The following is a 13,116-nucleotide window of genomic DNA, read 5'->3' as shown; positions in this document are numbered from 1 at the left end:
TGCACTGTACAACCATGGGGCTTTGGGAGGTGGGAGTCAACAAAGGGCTTGAAGCCCCTGCTTTGCCAGCCTCCACTTCCCTAACTGGATATGCACATGAAATGCGAGGAGAGAAGGCCATGTTTAAAACAGAACACTGGCAAGTGAATGAAGCCCACCTGGGTGATCCCAGCCACCTGCTGGGTGACACTACCCACGGTGACAAGATCAGTGTCATCAGGCATCTGGAGGAAGGAGAGAGAGATGAGCAGGTGCACATGAAGTCTTTTTAGGCAGCAGAGAATGAGTCTGTGTGATTTTGTAATGGTAGACACGGGGCACCTTATATTTGTCAAGACCCAGGAAGTATGGCACACAGTTTCTCTGCACCTCCCAGGGAGGCTGTGCAACACAAAAAGTAGATGCTCAATGAACTCTGCTGAAGTGTGTGAGGAAGAAAGGGCAGAGAGGACAGCGGACGGAGCAACTGCCTCACCTATGAATGTTTCAGAAATCGGCACCTTGAAAAGACATCACTCCTTTGTGGTCTTGTCCACTATTTCCAGGCTTGTCTAAAAGAGGCACACTAACTCATTCCTTCATTAGAACTCTACAGCACCTCCCTACTGTGTGCTCCCGTAGACTCGTGTCCCAGAATGCACCGCCTGTACAAGTCCATGGATAATTACAATCGTCTCTTAACATCTGTGGGGATTGGCTCCAGGATCTACCTAAGCCTGCCCGAATCAGTGGGTGTTCAAGTCCTTCACATAAAATAGTGTGCAGAGAATTTGCATCTAATTTAATTCTCCCATATACATATAGATCATGTCTAGATCACTTAAAATAATATGCTGTAAATTGTTGACATATTGGGTTGTTTTGGGAAGAATAATAAGAAAAGGCAGTACATGTTTAGTAGAGACAATTAAAATTTTTTTCAATCTGATGTTGATTGAATTCATAGTTGTAGACTTTGTAACTACCAAGGGCTGACTATATTTCATTGTTAGAAACTCTCTCTCTCTCTCTCTCTCTCTCTCTCTCTCTCTCTCTCTCTCTAAGACAGGAGTATAGCCCTGGCTGTCCTGGAATTTATTCTGTAGACCAGGCTAGCCTCCAACTCAGAGATCTGCCTGCCTCTGCCTCCTGAGTAATGGGCTCAAAGTTGTGCGCCACCACGGCCCGGCTCATCATTAGAAATTCTTATTACATGCTTTTTGAGATTGAAGGGAGTCTGGCAGATGAGGCAGGGGAAAGTACCCGACCCTATTCTAGACATAGCGGGCTCCGATGGACAAAACAAAGTCTTTATCTCATGGATCTCTTTAGTTGCAGAGAAGGAGATGACATACAAATAGGCAATTAAGTATATGTCAGGAAGTGACAGCAGTAAGGAAGAATGAATTAGTCTGAAAAGAGAGAGAATGGTGGTGGCAGTGCTGCTTGATAAAGGGATCCGGGCTGAGGTAACAGGGGATCAGAGACTCTCATGACATGAGGGAAGGCTGTGGGGAAGAGCTTTCCAGACAGAGAACCAAGGCAGGAAGCCTGAGCAGGAAGGCTGCCCAGCGAGCTTGAGGAGCCAGGAAGGCCTGTGTAGCTGTGGAGGTGGGCAGGCTGGCCAGGTAAGGTAAGACTAGGAAAGCATGGAGACAGTGGTGGTGTTTGGATGTTTTCTGAATGAGCCAGGAGAAACTGAGAAGGTTCAGTGTAGCATGAAAAATAAAAGACACAGACACAGACATTGAGATTCAAGGTTCAAGCTGAAGATCAGGGAAGCAAAGCAGCCAAGCCACTAGATCTTACCTCTACCCAGCCAAAATGGCAATCCTGTCTCCATGAATCCTCAGAGGCAAAAGTTCTCAGTTCCTGTCTCCTCCTACCTTTCATTCCTTTCTCCACCCAAGCCATATCTTCCTGGGTCCACTTCCCTAGTCCTGGGACTAAAAGCATGTGATCCGAGGTTCTGAGATTACCTTTGTGTGAGCTGTTTCTTTTAGGACTGGATCAATGTTGTGTAGTCAGTGTGGCCTTGAACTAACAGAGATCTGTCTACCTCTTAATCCTGAGTCCTGGGAGTAAAGGTGTGTATCACCATTGCCTGACCTCTATAGCTTGTGGCTGACTTTGCTTTCTGCATCCTCAGGCAAGCTTTAATAAATCATAAATAATGTACCATCACAGTTCATCAGAAAACAAGCTGATGTCCACTGTGCAGTTTAGAACTGTGGCCAGAAGACTATGTGGTAAAGAGTCAAGAATTGTACAAACATTTGAAAGTAAAGCCTTAAACCTGTCGACTTTGAGAAGGATATTGGGACTGACAGTGTGGCTCAATGGTGGAGTGTTTGCCAAGATGTGGGAGGCTCTAGGTTCTGTCCCCAGAATTGCAATAAATAAACAACAAGGTAGAGTAGGAGATGAGGAGCCAAGTAGAGAATGATGCTAGGATTTCTGGCATCCTAGCTGAGATGTAGGGTAGGCTGAGATGTACCACCCTGGAGAAAGCGTGGGCGGGTGGGAGGCTGCTAAGATGCATCTGGCTGATGACTAGGCCTGGCCCTACCAGGTACCTCTCCTTCCTCTTGGGAGGCCTGGAGCCAATGGGGATCCCATGAGCAAAGCCTCTCATCTGTGCATCCCCCTCACTTCCAAGAATGGTCCTTTCACTCTATTCCCCTGTACACACAAGCTGCTGCCTATTAATTGCTCACAATGCATTCCACATGCTTTAGGTGCATCTCCTTGTCTTCCCTTTAACAACTTTAAGAAACTGGGATCCCAGACTGGGAGGTGGTGGCTCGCGCCTTTAATCCTAGCACTTGGGAGGCAGAGGCAGGATGATCTCCGTGAGTTTGAGGCCAGCCTGGTCTACAGAGTAAGTTCCAGGAAAGCCAGGAGTACAGAAAAGGAAAAGAAAAGAAACCAGGATCCTAATGTCCAGGTGACTTGGACAGGGCTGCACAGCAGAGATTGGTGAGGGGAGGTTGAACCTAGACCAGTTCCCCTGAGTCAGGATGATACACATCTTAGCACCTGACCCTCCTGCAGAGTATTTTCTCCAGCATCGCACCTCCTAATGAGATTCCCTACAGATCTGCCTGTTCAGAAGACACCCCATAAATATTCTAGACACCTATCCCTTCCTTTTGCAAAGAAAGATGCTACCTAGAATTCTGTTGCAAGGGTTCTTTTCCAATCCAACTCCTAGGGACCCTAAGACTCCCAAAGGGAGGGACAGAGTGGTGGTGTGGAAGGACCCAAGAGAGTTTCTGATACATTGATCAAATGGCCTTCTATTCAGAATCTTGCAAAGGAAAGCAAACACACCCACACAGGCAGACCTCTTGAGTCCTGCCAAACCTCTAGCTAATGCCCTGGAATTTCTTATCTTTGAACTTAAAGTGGGTGAGCATGGATGTGACAGCTTGGACTTTTCAGTTTCCAGGAGACTGTTTTCAACCTGTGTCCCCTGTGACAGTTCACTGCATACACAAGCATGGAAAGGGGGCATTTTGTGATACCAAACACGCCATCACTCCATCCCATTGCTGTATTGTAAACCCAGGCACACCACTTCTCTCACAACCAGAATATCATGGCTTCAGGCTTACCCTGTTTGTTTCAGAACAGAGAACATGGGCAGCAACTACTGGCATTGGGAGGGAGCTCATTAAGCAAGCTGCTCGCTACACAAGTATAAAAACCTGAATTGGGATCACAAAAGTCCAGGTAAAGCTGAGTGTGGTAGCATGGCCTAGTGTATATAGCAGAGGACAACAAAAATATCCTGCTTTTAACAAGGTAAAAGACGAATGCCAGCATCCAAAGTTGTCCTCTGCCCTTCCCACTCACACAGTAACACCCAAATGCCCACATTCACGCAAACACCTAAGCACACATACACATAGATCTCACACCTCTACTCCCCCACCAAAAAAAATGGGGGGAAAGGAGCATCTAACTACACATTCTTTGTACCAAAACTTCCAGCACACTGCTAAGCCTGTAGGGAGTGGAGTGTTAGGGCTCCTGCAGGTAACTGCCTGTTGAATCCTTTCTGCTGGCTGCCTTCTGAATATTTGCCTGCAAGGAAGCATCTCCCGTCAGTTACCTGTCTGTCAAGGCTGCTACTTCCTTCCCCGGGGTATTTTTCTATACAAGCTGCCACTTTTCCTGACCAGTCAAAGTGTCTTCCAGGCCAAACAGCTCTCCCCCTCACCCCACTGAGGGAATGGAGGACCTGCTTGATTAGACTTGCAAAGATCCTAGGTGCAAATGGATTCATCTGGCAGCTACAGCGGAGCTGAGATCCAGGAGATTCAGACAATGTCCCAGGGGAGGGGCAAGTCTCAAGAAACATGTTCTGATATGAAGCCCAGTGCGGCTATGACTCCCACCTCTGCCTACAAAATACATCGGCTGTGCTGCAGAACCCTGCATCCCTAGTGCTGATGTATTCTCCAGTTGTGACTCTTGTTTTATACCAATGGCATTTAAGGCAAGTCGCATAAAGGATCCCACCTGCCCCGTATTTGCAGCTAGTTACAAAAGAAATAGTTCCCCTAAGTCAAGGGACTTTGCTTGTGGGAAGAGCATGTCTACTGTTTTACTTGTTTTAGAATGAGAGTTTGGGAGTTAGTGGACTGTAATGAAATCTTGGCTCTGCCGCTTACCAGCTAAGAGACCAAAACAAGTCACTTATTTAGGCTTCCACTGCCTTATCTGCAGAGTACAGTGATGAGGTCTATCTTCACCGGGCTGCTGGAGGGTTGCATGGATAATGGAGTGCTGGGCTGGAGGCCTGGCACACAGTAGGTGCTCTGTAAACAACTGTAAGTCTGTTCATCTTTGGAAAAGGCAGTCACTGCTGCCTCTTGGCACAGAGCAGGCTGATCTCCTTCCCCTTGTCCATGGCTGCCTCCCTGAGTGGTGGAGTTAGAAGCTGTGTGGGGTTTGCTTCTCTGAGAAGTAAGATTGAAATCTTTCCCTTGTTTCCTGAAGGGTACCTGCTGCTCATGTGTGCTCATGCACTTGTACCTAAACACAAGGCTTCGTTTGTAAAATCAGGGGAACAAAAACCACACACCATACAATACCACCTTCAGACAAGCCTCTCAATTCTTTTCTCCCACATTCAAGACCTGAGTGGTGTGTTTGTGACAAGGGGATTGGCCGCCCATGTAAAGCCCACCTATAGAAAGCCACCTTGTTGTTCCCCTTTGGGGAGGAGAGCTAAGCTCCCCCAACCCCCTTCTTTTATTGTCAAAGACCACCCACTGGAACTAGCTGGCAAGTTGCCACAGTCCAGCAGGGTGAGAGCCAGGCTACTGTCCCAGCCTCTATGTCTGCAACAGAAGCCTATAGAAGAAAAATCACCTGACTGGGTTGTCACCTGGCCCAACTCAATCTTACAGATGGCAGATCACCAGGGGTCTTAAGGGCTGAAGGAAGGGTTGCAGACCTGCCTATGCAGCCATACACTGGACTCTAACACCAAACTGTAAGACAACAAATGAGTATACAAGTATACTTGTCTGCTACAAAACATCCTTTCATAATGACAGAGGTAAACAGCTGCGAGCAGCCATGACTTTATGCAGCTGCATTTGCAAAAGGAGGCACTGTGCTAACTGTCACGTTAACACAGCACCCTCCCTTGAGCGCACTTAGGGAAAAAGGAAGATCTACTACAATCGCTGGAAGATGACAGTCTCTTCAGAAAGAGCATCACGTGGGAGAGGTGATTTGTGAGATAATTAAGGGCAGCCTTTGCTTTCATGGAAAACCAATAAACCCAGAACCCCCCAATTTTCCTCTCCAATTAACTGTGACCCATACCTAATAAACCTGCTGGGATTATAATGTTAGGTAAACCAGGATTAGTAGAGGCACTTGGCTTAGTCTAATCTGGGAAAGTATTGGCAGAGCCAGGGAAAGTGGTGGTGGTAGGACTTTTTTCTGAGTCCACGTCTAGTGTTTCTGGATGGAGTCTTCCAGAGACCAGCCATCTTTACCTCCATTTCTCGAAACTTCTGGAGATTTGGGAGCAACTGGGAAGCTCAGTGACTTGGTTGCCCCTAAAATACATCTCTCTTCACCTGCTACTCTGTGACAGACTTCACAGTCATCTAAACCTGCTGTAGATGTTTATATATCCAGAGATATGTGAGGGAGCAAATGTAACCGATAAGCAAAATGCTAAATTCAAGCACATCTCTCTCTCTCTCTCTCTCTCTCTCTCTCTCTCTCTCTCTCTCTCTCAACTCAGGGTCTCTCTATGTAGTACTGACTAGCCTTAAACTCACATTGATTCTCCTATCTCTACTTGCCTAGTGCTGGGATTAAAGATGTACACCACCACACTGGACATTTCTCTAATTGCCAAGAGAAATCTGATGTGTTGAGAGAGAAACAAAATCATCTACTTATCTCTTTTCCCCTGAAAAGGGGACTGATCTTAGAAACATGCCCAAGACCCAGACTAAAGAGAGTCTGCTTTCAATTCAGAATCTCTTCTAAAAAAATGCAAACAGAAATACTTTGACTTTGCTATCTGATGTCTCCAGCATGATTAATCACCCACAGAGGGGAAAAAAATGAATTTTCAGGAAGAAACTAGGGAACAATTCATACAGGCAGATATGCAAAAGAACATTCTGGACTGCTGAATTGCTGGCCCCATCTTTGGCTTTGACTCAATCTGAGCTTTTGTCTCCCTTGGTTCAGGAAGTACTTCTTAGCTGATGAATTGACATTAGGGTTTGCTCTGCTTTTCTCTTCTGGCCAGCAATGGACTGCCAGATGCTATGGACTCTCCTAGCAAACATTAGAAACAGATTCTTGAAGAAAGCTGGCAAAGCTCATGGCGTGAAACCAGGGACATAGCATGTATAGAGTAAAGGCCAGGGAGAGGACGGAGGCTCCAGCCTGGCCACTCTTCCTCTTGCCTAACATCATTCAAACTCATTTCATAAGAATAATGCTCTTTTCCATACTTCTCAGCGCTTGGCTTCTTTGGGGTTATTTTTCGTCAGGACTGCTTACCCTGCACTCTTGGTTACTTTCTCAACATGTTCTCTGGCAACTGCAATGAATTCAATGTGCATTCCTGCTATGATTTCTTCTTTCTGCCCAATAATCCTGTCCCAAACATCAAAGGCCTCCTTTGAAGATAAGGCCAAATTTGTCATTAGGAAAAGAGAAGTTATTCCCTAGCTATATTTTAGAAGACAGTAAGAAGCAGAATCCCTCTGAGTTTTGTGAGATAAACAATGACTGGTACATCAGCCCACAAGGCATTCACTGTGATACCACTGACAGAGGCATAAACACTTGGCATTCCTCACCCAAACCTCCGCAGCACTTTTTCACAACAAGCTTAGACTCCAAATCTCTTAGTTAATGATCTGTCTCCAACATATCTGACAGGGTTTGCCTTGGGAGAAGGGGTTCCCATGGCCACCACAAGCTTTGCCTACAAGAGTATATGAGCTGCTAGGAGCAACTTGAACTCTACCTTCCATTCAAAGCTGGACTCTTCCAGAACTAATGGATGAGAAACACTGGCATCTTGGTGGCAACAGAACATGAAGAAACAACTGACTCAGCAGAGAGAGAGAGAGAGAGAGAGAGAGAGAGAGAGAGAGAGAGAGAGAGGAAGAAAAGGAGGGAAGGAGAGAGAGAGAAGACAAATAGCAGAAAACCTCACCTATGTCTTCTACTTCTTCCCTGCTACCCTCGGGTGGATGTTGACAAGACTTCATGGGTCATGGAGTCCACGAAGCCTGTTTCCAGACTGAAGACAAAAAGAGCTGTTTCACCCTGCGAACAATGAGGATAAACAGAGTTCTGAAGTCCTTGCTATTTATACGTGTGGTGCTGTAAACCACAGCAGCCCCTTATTAATCCATTTTATGGATAAGAAAAGAGAAGAAAAACATTTTTTCTAAGATCACAGGCCTCTTTAATTTTCCAGTGACTACCTCCTTGCTAGAACTGATGAGCAATAAATAACAATGATTATTATTTTACAAAACCATTATCTTTGAATCCAGCAAGACACTTTCATTAACATTCATAAAGTACTTCTTAAGAATACATAAGCAGGCCTCGTACTTAATAAGGATGGGGCCCTGGATGGCAGGGTACAGGTAATAAACTCATCAGAAATCAATGGTCAGCTATTGGTGATCAACTCAGAGAAGAAGGTATTAGCACCACAAAGTGGGGTGGAGAACATATGAAAGATGAGAGATTTTGAGTCCTAAAGCCACTGCACGTGAGGAGTACACGGTAGATGATGGTGAGGTGGTGACAGGTGGGCAGCAGGAATTGTCAAGCATGGTGGCAGTGGGGATGAAGAGGGGATGGCAGTGTAATGAAAGAAAGATGGGAGATGGGACAAGAGTGGAGAAGAAGGCTAAGGGTGAAAGGTTCAGGGACAGATGAGGACAGCAGCTGGAGGTAGTGTGCCTGGAGGATCAGGGCTGGTGCTTGGAATACCATCTGAGACCTCCTTAGAGCCTCTTCCCACCTCCCCTCTCTAACCAGCCCTAAGTGATCTAGAGGCAAAATTCTTCCCAACGAAAGCTTTTGTAAGCATGGATTTCTAGATGCAAAACAAACACGTTCTGCCAGCTCACCTACTCCAAATATTTGATTCAAGCTCACCGGTTATAAAAATATCACATGCTTGGGAGAGCATAGCTAGGATTTGATTTATTCCACCAACAGTTATTCGTTTATCTGTTTATGCCATCAACAGCAATGTGATAGGAAGTATGTGCTTTCTGTGAGTCTTCGATCAAATTACGAAGCCACTTCAGAGGTGTCTGATGACAGTGGTCTTCACTTTCATCACAGCCACAGAAAGTACATATGCACAACTGAAAAGCGAGAAGTTGATTATAGAATGGGATTATGGGTAATCATCAAAACATTTTTTGTAAGTAGTAGTAGATGTTTATATAATCAATAAAAGCCTAGGGGACCTACTCTTTGATGAGAAAAGCTGACTGTCCTGGGAGAAAGAAGCTCCCATCCTGCTGTCTGGTGCACCATAAATATTGGTTGAGCGTAGAAGTGACAAGAAATTGCATATGTTAAAGTAAATGTGTTTTTCAAAAGGGAAGCATATCGCTCTTTCTCCCTCTCCCATTTCCATTACCTTCCCCAAAAGACAGGGGAGCTTAGAGTGTGAAGGAAAGAAATCAAACTTTCCCAATGTATAATGACAACTTTGAAGCTTGGTTAACTTTTTCTTATTCAGACACCAGAAAATTCTAGACAGTAATTACCTAGTGCAGTTGGGTCTTCAGCTGTTGCTGGAAAGACACAGAGACAAAACCCTAAGTCATTAAGCATATCAGTGACTGCTGATATTTGAACCCAGACCCCCTAGGGCCCTTGGAATACTATGATCCTCACTTCTTGCCCTCTTTTCTTAAATCCCAGGAGCCCCTGAGGAAGTCAACAGAATTACTTCATGAATAATCTCCTATTCATGTCAGGCCATGGAAACCACAGAGAGGCCTCTAAGAGAGCAGGGATCTCATGCCACTGAAGAAAAACACTTCAAAGACAGTAAAATCTCTGGACCCATTTGGAGGATGGAAAGGGACATAAATTACACCCTTTATCCTGAACTGGCCAACCAGCTAGCAGCTAAGCATGTTCCTCTCAAGGTTTTCCCCTAGATTCCTCCTCCCCAGCTGTGGTCATAGAACTTGCCCATCCTGGACTCTGTCAACATCCACTTCCAACTGCCCATGATTTGGCCTCTTCCCCTGAGTGAGTCTCTTGGAGTGTTGTGTTTCTGAGGTATCATAAAAGTAGGTCAAAGGGGCAGTGTCTGACATCTCAGTCCTTGGATTTCATAGGTATAGGCAGCCTCTAGCCAACTCCTGAAGGCACAAATCCTCAGTCTCCACAAGGGCTGGCAGCGTCAGCCAAGAGGCACAAGGAGAGAACTATAACTTCTTTTATTTTTCTTCCTCTTTGCATAAACTCAATCCGAAGACTCATCTAGCTGGGAAATCATAACTCTACTGCCATTTCCAACTCAACTCTGTCTCGCTGAGCCCAGAGTGCTTCAAGATTACCATGGGAACCTCCTGGGTCTCAATTATGAGACCATTAAAAAGGGCCAATTATAAGACCTCAGAGTGCTCCTGGGAAACCTGTTACACACCTCAAAATGTCCAGGCTCTTGCCTAGAGTCACTTTAAAGAGCCAGAAACAGACCATCCAGATGTATGGGCATCCCAGCCCTCACGTTGATCCAACAGGATCTTTTTAATGTTTTCCACACTATTCTTGAGGAAATGGAGACAGACTTACTGGTCAAACCAAAGATGTGAAAAAAGAAAGAAAAAGAAAATTGTCGTGGTGTTGGGCTACTTGCTTACAATTATCATCCAGTGGTAGAATAAATCAAATGTGTTTACATATTCAAGAGTTCTTAAAGCTACATTCATTAAAGATCTGAGCTTACAAAATTCTGTACAACAAAGAGCTAGGTGACAAATGTGCGGGCAATGCGGGCCTGAAACAGAATATTCTTGTCACTTAATCCAGTAAGAGGTAACTCCAGTTCAAAAGCTTATAGGAAGGGAGCTTGCAGGAAGGGCTAAGGGAGCCCAGAACACCTCACCACACCCAGAAAGCTCCTGTTTGGGACTGCTGGTGTGTGGTTTGCATATTCTTAGGCGCAAATGCCACATCTCTGGAGGAGCAGAACGCTTGTGTCAAGGGATGGGGCCTGGGTCATCTCCACATGTCAACAAAACCACCTCCAAGGCTCCTTTAGGCTCCCCAGTTTTGCCTGCCAAACACCTCTCACAGCTTTTCCACACGGAAAACTAACAGACAGGCCCTTCCAACCCCAGGTACTTCCCCACCTTCTGATAGCTATCAGAAACAAAATCCCCAGAACACAATTCCATTGGGATACTATACACACACACACACACACACACACACACACACACACACACACACACACACACACACACACACACACACACACCCAGCCCCACAAAAATCTCCGGATGCCAATTCAGTATCTCCCATCCATCGTCCAGCCAAGGGGATTCTTTGGGGACAGTTTAACTTTTGGTCTCCTTCGGTCCCTTATTTAGGATTTTCCTTTCAAAACGCCGGTGGTAACTTTTTTCCCAAAGAGGCAAATGGATTTTGAGTGTAGGCTTGTTCCCCACTCCTGCCTGGGCAGCCGGGGCACAGTGTCAGCCTTCGGGGAAAGTTTGGGAAGATGTCCGCGCCCTCCTACCGCAGGAGCAGCTTCCGGGAACCACGGGAGCGAAACCATCCAGACCGGGCTAGAGAGGGAGGCGCGGCGGCCCTGAGCCGTGCACGACCAGCAGCGGCCCCGGGAACTTCGTGCAGCGTCGGGCCCTGACACTAGCCAGAGCCAGTCGAGCGGTCAGAGCCCCAGGTCTGTCCCAGATCAGTGATCGGAGCTCAAACGCGAACCTAGCCTAGCGATCGGAGCTCAAACACGAGCCCAGCTCAGCGCTCTGAGCCCCAACTAGAGCCCCAGCTCAGAGCTCGAGCCCCAGACCGGGGATCCAAACCCCATCTGAGCCCTAGAAGAACACTTGGAACCCCAACTGAGTTCCAAACCCGAATCCCAGTTAAACACTAGGAGCCCCTTCCCGGGCCGGCCCTAGCCCAGCGCTCGGAGCCCCAGTGGGAGCCGCAGCCCAGCGCTCAGAGCCCGCGCCCGGCAGCTCTGCTCGCAGGAGCCGTCGGCTTCACGGGGCGGGCGGCCGCCTCCCACACGCCTCCTAGCCCCAAACCAACAAATAAACACAACTTTTTATGAAAAGAAAACAAACTTCAGTGACATGACTCACCTCTCCTGCAGCCAGATCCTGGGAAGAGGGGGCCGGGGCTCCGGGTCCCGCGTGGTGGCGCGGAGAGGGCCACACGGCCCCGTGCAGCACAGACACCCCCGCACAGCGTGGTGACACACGGGGACACACGCCACGGGAGAGTGGCCGCAGCCGGAGCAACAAAGGAGCCTGGGACCCAGAAGTTGCGGGCCGAGAAGGAAGGGCTTGTGTGGCCACGGCGGGTACGAGGTGCGAGAGTGTGTGAGCGCGGCCGGAGCTGACACCAGCGAAAGCCAGCTCAGGGTCCCCGCTGCAGGAAGCGGGAGCCGTGGTGGCAGCAGCGGCAGCAGGAGGACCAGGCAGGAGACGCCGCGCCCAGCTCACCCAATCCCTCCATATGGAAGACGCTTTTTTGGATGACTGAACTTGCAAACAATTCCTTCTTTTGCTTCTCCTGCCTAGGAGCCTCCCATTACCGCTCGAGGAGGGGAGGGGAGCCGAGGAGGCGGGGAGGAGGGGGAGGAGCGAAAGGGAGCAAAGAAAAAGTATTGGAAAGGAAACTGGGGGAAAACACACTCACACACACGGTCCCCCAAACTCTAGGACAATTTCCCCCTTAACGCTTTAACTTTCTTTGCGCCGCGTGAGACTCACTCAGTCCTTCCAACTTCGTTCTCTTGCCCACACCAAAAGTGCTTTCTCCCACTCGCGGGGTGCCCTCCACCCTGCTTAGCTTCACCTTGGACCCTTCCTCTTGTCAGGACTACCCTTCCTATGGCCTGTCTATCCTCCCCCAGCATTTTTTCTAGCACCCACCTCTGAATTCCTCTTTCATTCTGGAAAAAAAAAAACCCTACCAGATAAACCAGTAAAAACAAAATCATAATTATTAAAGCAGGGCACCCCTCAAAAAAAAAAGTGGGATGGAGCAATAAGTAAAACGACAAGAAAACTCATGATGGCAAAGCCATAAGGCAGCCTTCCCAGACTCACTCGGTTAGCCGGGAAGGGTTTGCCAGGTCCTTGGCTTGACCTCCATTCGTCATCCTAGGAAGGGGAGGGGGTCACAGAGTTAGTGTGTTACCTGTGTTGGTTGGACAGAAAATATCCATAACAGTAACTTTCAAACCCTTTCTAGCAGAACTTCTTGGGACAAATTGTTACAACCTAGATGGATAGGCTCTGCCTCCAATTTTTGATTCAGTAGGTCTGGTCTGAGCAAGAATTACTCTAATTTTTAGGCCATCTGACATTGATGGTTCCTCGGGTCCACATTTCA

General features: G+C 47.3%; 1 protein-coding gene across 5 annotated transcripts in view; it reads right to left on the bottom strand.

Annotated features, from left to right (window-relative positions):
• Boc (BOC cell adhesion associated, oncogene regulated) overlaps window positions 1-12,332 on the bottom strand; it is a 73,509-nt gene extending 61,177 nt beyond the window's left edge. For 4 of the 5 annotated variants that reach the window (XM_027412620.2, XM_027412623.1, XM_027412624.2 and 1 more), the window contains exons 1-2: window positions 11,859-12,332; window positions 7,694-7,806 (exon numbers count right to left, since the gene is read on the bottom strand). The gene's annotated coding sequence lies outside the window, so the exon portion shown is untranslated. The remainder of the gene's footprint in view (window positions 1-7,693; window positions 7,807-11,858) is intronic. The other variant, XM_027412621.2, reaches the window with a different exon arrangement.
• Window positions 12,333-13,116: the final 784 nt, after the last annotated feature.

The sequence above is a fragment of the Cricetulus griseus genome, chromosome 4 (genome assembly GCF_003668045.3).
Source record: "Cricetulus griseus strain 17A/GY chromosome 4, alternate assembly CriGri-PICRH-1.0, whole genome shotgun sequence".
Taxonomy (NCBI): domain Eukaryota; kingdom Metazoa; phylum Chordata; class Mammalia; order Rodentia; family Cricetidae; genus Cricetulus; species Cricetulus griseus.
The sequence above is the reverse complement of the archived record's forward strand: the minus strand, read 5'-3'. Positions and strand labels throughout refer to the sequence as shown.